Source organism: Vicia villosa, linkage group LG1 (genome assembly GCF_029867415.1).
Source record: "Vicia villosa cultivar HV-30 ecotype Madison, WI linkage group LG1, Vvil1.0, whole genome shotgun sequence".
Taxonomy (NCBI): Eukaryota; Viridiplantae; Streptophyta; class Magnoliopsida; order Fabales; family Fabaceae; genus Vicia; species Vicia villosa.
The window spans coordinates 159,401,229-159,408,713 of NC_081180.1; the positions used below are offsets into that span (position 1 = coordinate 159,401,229).

General features: G+C 29.2%; 1 long non-coding RNA gene across 4 annotated transcripts; it reads right to left on the minus strand.

Moving 5' to 3' along the window:
- Positions 1-918: 918 nt before the first annotated feature.
- LOC131644532 (uncharacterized) lies at positions 919-4,260 on the minus strand. Of its 4 annotated transcripts, XR_009296542.1 has the most exons (4): positions 2,530-4,260; positions 2,083-2,165; positions 1,903-1,977; positions 919-1,419 (listed from the first exon to the last, which is right to left on the minus strand). It is a non-coding gene; the product is annotated as an uncharacterized LOC131644532 (long non-coding RNA). The 4 variants fall into 4 exon arrangements; XR_009296540.1 differs by having other exon boundaries at positions 2,083-4,260; XR_009296541.1 differs by having other exon boundaries at positions 919-1,242; positions 1,328-1,419; positions 1,903-4,260.
- Positions 4,261-7,485: the final 3,225 nt, after the last annotated feature.

The following is a 7,485-nucleotide window of genomic DNA, read 5'->3' on the forward strand; positions in this document are numbered from 1 at the left end:
ATCGTAATGCCTTAGATGAGGAAACACAATGTATGCAATTGAATTAATTGTACAAGTCACGAGATGTGGTTAAGCAATTAATCATCAAGGCGAATTTTATACGCACGATATTTCTCAGAATTTAATCACCATTAAAGCTCTTAATAGGTGTCTTATTCCAACAAAACCTAAGCTTATCAAATTAATCGTTGTTACTAAATTTAAACCTAAGCATGCATGTTCTAGGAAATTAAAATTCATGAGTAAAGGATAGAGAGATGACACCGGGATTTATAGTGGTTCAACTCTATCCACTACAAGAAAATCTGTTATTAGCTAGGACCAAAACCGTAGCTAATTTGAAGCGAATCTCTATCAAACAGATTTAGTTGGAGAATAGTTGAGGATTAGCTACTATTTAAGCCGTAGCTTGGATTGAGTGGCTAATTACCTAGACTACATTTTCCTAGCAAAACCCAAACTAATATTTTACATTTCGTAGCTAAATCGAAACAAAAGTGTAGCAAATTATCGATCTTATTTTAATGTTTTCAAACTAAATAGCTGCAATATCGCCACAAAATTTTCATAGTAAATCTCAAGCTAAATTAGGCTAATTCTAATTTTTTTGGTTTTCTAATCAAAAACCAAATAAGCTATAAATTATAAAAATATTATTAATATTTTTTTATTTAAATTTATACTTAATTACTAGAATATATAGAACAATACTTACAAGCAGTTTCATATTTATAAAATAAGCAAAAACAAATTTCAGTTTTCTAATAAAAAACCAAATAAGCTATAAATTATAAAAATATTACTAATATTTTTTCATTTAAAGTTATACTTAATTACTAGAATATTTAAAACAATACTTACTAGCAATTTCATATTAATAAAATAACCAAAAAACAATTTTATATTAGACCTATAATATTAATCAATTCTAACATATATATTTATCCCATCTCAAAAAATATTCAAACAATCTATGCTTATTTAATATCCACAAAACCAAATACTTGATTAAACGACCGACGTTCACGTGAAGATCTTTCTCCGAAAAGGGATAAGCCTAAACTCTGCCATACCTATAGACAATAGGAGGATACCGACACTCACGTGAAGATCTTTCTCCGAAAAGGGATAAGCCTAAACTCTGCCATACCTATAGACAATAGGAGGATAGACGGCAACATAACCCCAACTTCTCAAATAAGCCTATGTCGCCAATAACCTCTAAAAACATTAGAAGCCATCCTGCTAACCGACACCAGAAGCATCAAAGCCCAAAACGCAAGAGAATGGTACATTGTATTAAAAGAATTAGGTGGTATCATCGTACCATGCGGAAATGCAACCTTCGATGCGTGCTCATCAAATCGAATATCAAACGGTTCCAAACTTGATTTCTTCGTATAATAAAACATTTAAAACCTGCTACATAACAAACAACAATAGGAATTTAAAAGACACAATAACAAAATTAGACAAAATTAGATATATTAAACAAAAATCTTTGAAGCTGGTACAAAAATATGTTTCAGATATTTTACTAACACTGCATGAACAATGATGGGCAACACTTCTACGTAAAAGAAATTTGCAAACGAGCTTTTAATAAGAAACATAAGTCATAAAATCACATTCCCATCCTTTTCTACCCAAGCTTCATATGCTCTATAATTATTTTTGCATACCACTACTTTAAGTGAAGCCTTACTTGTACTCAGCCACTTCTTTTGCACTTAAAGTAGCCATTTTGTTCATTTCCTTACTTTTTTTTCATGTACACTAGTCCCATGAAATAACTTTTGTTTCAAAGATGAGTAGTTACTGATAACAAACTTTCAAATTCAGTAATGATTTAACTAAAGTTCAAAATGAAATGTACCAAAAGAAGAAAAAGGTCATGTGTACCTTGTCATTTATACTCCTGCAGCAAATGTAGTAGCTACTCCATCAATATTTGCAATCATGCAACCATATATCCAGCTATGTGAGTCAAAATATCAATAACCAAATTAATCTGAATAAGCTTCATATTATACATCTCATACAACAGATTGAATAAAGGGCTTTAGTTAAATCATTGCTTACAGCAGAATATAAAGGGCTGGTATTTGACGAGTCGCACAACTTACAAGCCTCGGGCTAAAAACAAAAAATCTCCTTCATAATATCTGGAGAAAAATCAGACATTAAAATCATGATTGAAACACTTAATCATATATATCAACAAACCAACACAAATATTTAACAGGCACATGATAATACTTCTTTAACTTCTACTATTGTTGGATGCACTAAATCAAAATTATAGCTAGCATCATTGAGAACCATAGGTGATTACACGCTTGCAGTTAACAAATTAAATCAAAGCTATCTACCATGGATTGAGATTCATTAGTTGGAAATTATAGCCGCATTCACGCAGTCAATCAAAAATCATCCATCAAAATATTATTCTAGACACTTTTAAAAAGGGTACTTGGATCATCAAGCTAGTTTCCACCTTTCTTAATTACACTGTCTTCTAATAATTACCTAGAACAGAAGGAATCCAAGGAGACCAACGTGTACAACAGGCACTAGATTATCTGTGTGCGCCAACCCACCAGCTTTACCTGTTAAAACAATTTTAGGTTACCAATAATTTGGGTCGTTTACGAATTTGCTTATATATATGTATGCAAATATTACCAGGAACATGTTTGATCTTCCATGGAAAATACTTAGTTCTGTATAACCAGAGCAACAAATATTTATAATTTCTAGTTGACAACAATCATAAATTTGAAATATTGATAATGTAGTGGAATAATTTGATAATACAATAGAATAAATTATTAAAAAAATGATAAAGTGCAATTGTAGACTAAGGACCTGCTCTAATACATTTATATAATGCAATGGACTAAATTGTACCTTCATAATCTTTTTCATATATCCAACAATTAAAGTTATTGATGATGTATCTAACTCCCAGCCTTTATATGCAGCAAAGAACAAAGGCAAATTTTTCAGAAACAAGAGACATAAAAAGTCTCAGTAGAGATGTTCAAACAATCACTCATTAACTCACAACAGAGTTTATGAAGAAACAAATTATAATTGAAAAGATAGTAGTTTCAATTAACTAACTATGTATCTTATTATATGATGTCCATCTTGATTTTTATTAGAATCTTTATTTCGTAGATTTTATCAATAAACAAAACATAATAACAAAGCTACTTCAAGAACCTCCATGCTGACTAGAGTGTTTTTACTTTATTTTGCAAAAACTCAACGTATAGGAAACGGCGGAAAAAAGTAAAGTGGTAGAGAGCTGTGTGAGAGTAAGCATTCAACTGATATTCACTAAAAAAAACTAAACTGATTAGCATACACATTCAAAAAAGGAAATTATAATTAGAACTACTATTATAAGTTTACAACTCTGATGACATGTCGTTTAGTATGATTTGATTATATTTTAAACTTGCATACTAATTTGATATAGCAGTAGGTACCGCATTGATCATCTTCTATTTAAGATCCTAACACTAAACAATTCAAACTTCATCCTCTAAGTAGGAACCACGTTCATCATCTTCTATTTAAGATTCTAACACAAAACAATTCAAACTTCATCCTCTAAGTAGGTACCGCATTGATCATATTCTATTTCAGATTTTAACACTATACAATTTAAACTTCATCCTCTCAATAGTGTTTAAGGTGATTAGTAGAAAAAATCACCAAACTCTAATAGTTCATTTATATCCTTTTTAATAGAGGTCATCATATATTTGAACTAAACCAATGCCTTTCTAATATCTATATAGAAGCTTCATTTACAGTAGTAAATGCAACAACACTAGTCAAGTGAGATCTTTAAATATAAAACGGAACACATACCTCTATCTTCATTTTCAAAGAAGCACATCCAGCCATTACCAAAGATTGGGATGAGGAAAAAGGTAGATCTATCAGATAAAGAGAGGATGAGGAAGTAGATGAAATCAATCAAAGAATGTGCAAGACAAGATCGATTTGTGATGGAGGAGAACAAGGTAAATCGAAGAGGGAAGACGAGGTTGATCGGAGACGGAGAAAAAGGTTGATCGGAGACGGAGAAAAAGGTTGATCGTGGAAGGGAACGAGATCGATCGGAAACGGTGTGATCGGAGAGAGATTGATCAGAGACGGAAATCGAGGTTTATCGAGGATGGAGAACGAAATTGATCGGGAACCGTAGGATACAATATACAAAAACTTTCTAAACGATAGATAGAAAATATATATTATTATATGTAAATATAAAAAAAAAACTAAATTGAGTAATTGAATAATAATAATATAATAATAATATTAGTATTAATAATAACAATAATATATTATACTAATGTTTAATTAAAAAAATACAAAATAATATATTATAATGACTTCGCTATAAAATAATAATAATTATACTAATAACAAAGATAAGTAACGAAAAGAAAAAGATTAATTGGACATAACAAAAATAGTATGCGTAATTGTTTTAGTTGCCATTTTAGTAATTTAGATAATCAGTAGGCAATTAGTATAGATTTAGCCGCTAACAAAATTTGTAGCAAATGTTTGGTAGCAAAATTGATATTTTCTTGTAGTGATCGCCCTCGTGTGAGTCTGCGTCTACTTTAATAGTTGTTCCTTTTATTTTGACAAATATCTTGAGAGTATATACAATCACCAATCCACAACAATGTTGAAGAAAAATAACAAATAAAATATTCAATTTCGATCTTGACTTGTATATGGCCAAATGTCAAACTCTTCTGCGCAATCTTTACTCGATAGTTAATGAAAATAATTAATGAAAATAGTTAATGAAGATAATTTCTTTATAAAAATAATAATTAAAATAATTTAATGATAATAATAATAATAATGAAATTATTCTTTTTAAAAATAATTATAGCAAAAAAAATTTATTGATAAAAATAAAAATTGAATTAAATCATGAAACAATTAATCTTTAGAAATAAAAACTGAATTAAATTATAAAAAGAATTTATTTATAAAAATAGAATAATAATATATCTTGGATCATCAGCATGATCTAGGCAACAACAAAATCATAGAGATTAAAATAGATCCAAATCAAGTAATAGAAAAACAAACAAAAAAAAACTAAATTAATAATTGTTTCACTAATTAATATTACAAATTTCAAATAAACATCAAAGTTTTAGGTCACGTCCACAAATTTCAACCCTGTTTTGCAATTGGTTCTAGTTCCAAATACAGTGTTTTAGTTCACATCCACACCTTTCATTTGAAGTTAAGTTAGCTCTTAACACCATTTGCAGAAGGTTGTCCTTGTTGTTGTCTACTTCGCCGGTGAGTAAGAACAAAATCAAAGAGAGAAGAAGTATGGTGGTTTAGTTCATTTAGATTTAGGTCACAGTAAAAATATTTCATCCTTCTTTTTCTTTCAACAAGGAACAACGAAAGAAATTTTTTCAATTTTAATATATTTTTTATGCCAGTTTAGTTGCTTTATTATATTTTTTTAATTTCTTCTTTCTAATTTAACTGTTATTAAATATTCCAGTTATATTATGAAGATGTTTTTTTTATAAAAATTTACCATTAGGTTTTATTAATCCAATTGTATGTGCCACCTGTATTAAAAAAAATACACATCAGCACATTTTTTTTTATCAAAAATCAATAAAGGGATCAAAATTGTTTAAAAATAAAATTGAGGAACTGATTTCGTGAATGCATTATAATAAGAATTATAATAACGAGATCAAAATTGTAATTTAACCTTAAGTTTTTAGGTTTTTCTTTTTATTTGGTGTTTTACTCAAACAAACAAAATAAAAGCTCAAGTGAGCAAAAAGAAAATAAGTGCTCAAGTGAGCAAAAGGAAAAGGACACAAAATTAAAATGTAATGCATGATAAAAGGTAATAAAAATAAAAAGCAGAAAAATAAAGTGTGGTATAATAAATTGCATTAAAATAAATGTTAGTTCAATTATATTAGTCAAGAAGAATTTCTCTTAATCATTATAAGGCTTCATCTTAATGATTCATTAGAGAAGTGGTAGAACCATAACCTCCACACAATGAATGCATCAAGACTTGCATCCATGAGACAAGAGAAGAGAGATGAAGAGAAAGAGAAAATTAGATCAAGAACCCTCACTAAATGGATCATCAAGTATTAAATTAAAAAGGAATTTAAAACAATTTTTAAAATGATTTTAAAAAAATAAGAACCAAAATTCAAATCAAACATTTAAACATCAAATGAATTCAAACCAAAGATCACCATAGGACAAGGACCATCATAGGATCATTTCCAAAAAAAAAAAATCAGAATTTTAAGACACTTAAAAACATTTTTAAAGTATTTAAAATATAGAAAATGAGAGAAAATATAAAAATATCAAATGATAAAATAAAAATAACGAAAAAATATTCATAAAATTAGAAATAATTCAAAGTATTATTAGCATTTTCATAGTTTTGGGATTAAAAATAAAGGAGTTATGAATTTTGCAACAAAATCAAATTAAAACAAAATTTATAAAATAAAAATAAATTAGAAATAACATGAGACGTTAGATTTCATTCATTAAAACATGTTGGCAGATCCAAAGGACCAAAGCTGACAATTGATGGCGAACCCAAGTCAAAGTGCGTGCATCTGGATCAAAAAAGTCCCACCAATTAAAACATTTCAAATGGTGTTCCTTCATTGGTTGAGATGATCCACGTAATCATCTCCAACCTCCAACTTCTCAGATTCAAACGATTTTATAGGAATTCAAAGCTCATTGAAACTGTAAAATTAAACGCTCATTGTGGTATCATTGAACTCGTCTCATTAAGACGATCTCAACCATATTCTGGCAAAAAATTCATTTAAACAAAGGTAAACCTCAAAATTATTTGTGCAATGAGTATCAGTAAACCAAATGCTTCATGTTAGCCACAAGTTTGAGTTGATTTGGTGGAGAATTCTACCTGAACAAAGTTCACTTAAAACCTTTTTAAAAACTGAACTGAGAAGCTGGACTCAAGGCACGATTCTTCTTGCTTTTGATCTGAAAAGCTTCACTGAAGTTCAAGGAAGCTGCAAGAATGCTTAATTTGTTCAGTGAGAATAGTTTTGTATGAAGATGAAATTCAAGCTTAAGATTTTTGCAGGGGGTGTTTTGGCTATCAAAAGCTTGTCCAAATGAGTGGAATAGCTTCCTTATTAATAGGAGAAGATGATGCAATGCTGAAGCGTGTGAGAATGATAAAAAAGCAAGTGAACTCATGTGAATGTTGAAGCATGGAATGTGTGACTTGCAATTCACTCAAAACGCAGCCAAAACTTAGAATTTCAAAGCACTAATCACCTTCTAGAAGCTTGCTAAACATGTTTAGATCAATATTGAACCTTAATTCTTCCAATTAATCAAGTTTCAAATGAAAATGCAAACTGATCATGGTGGATTTTTCAGTTTCAAGGT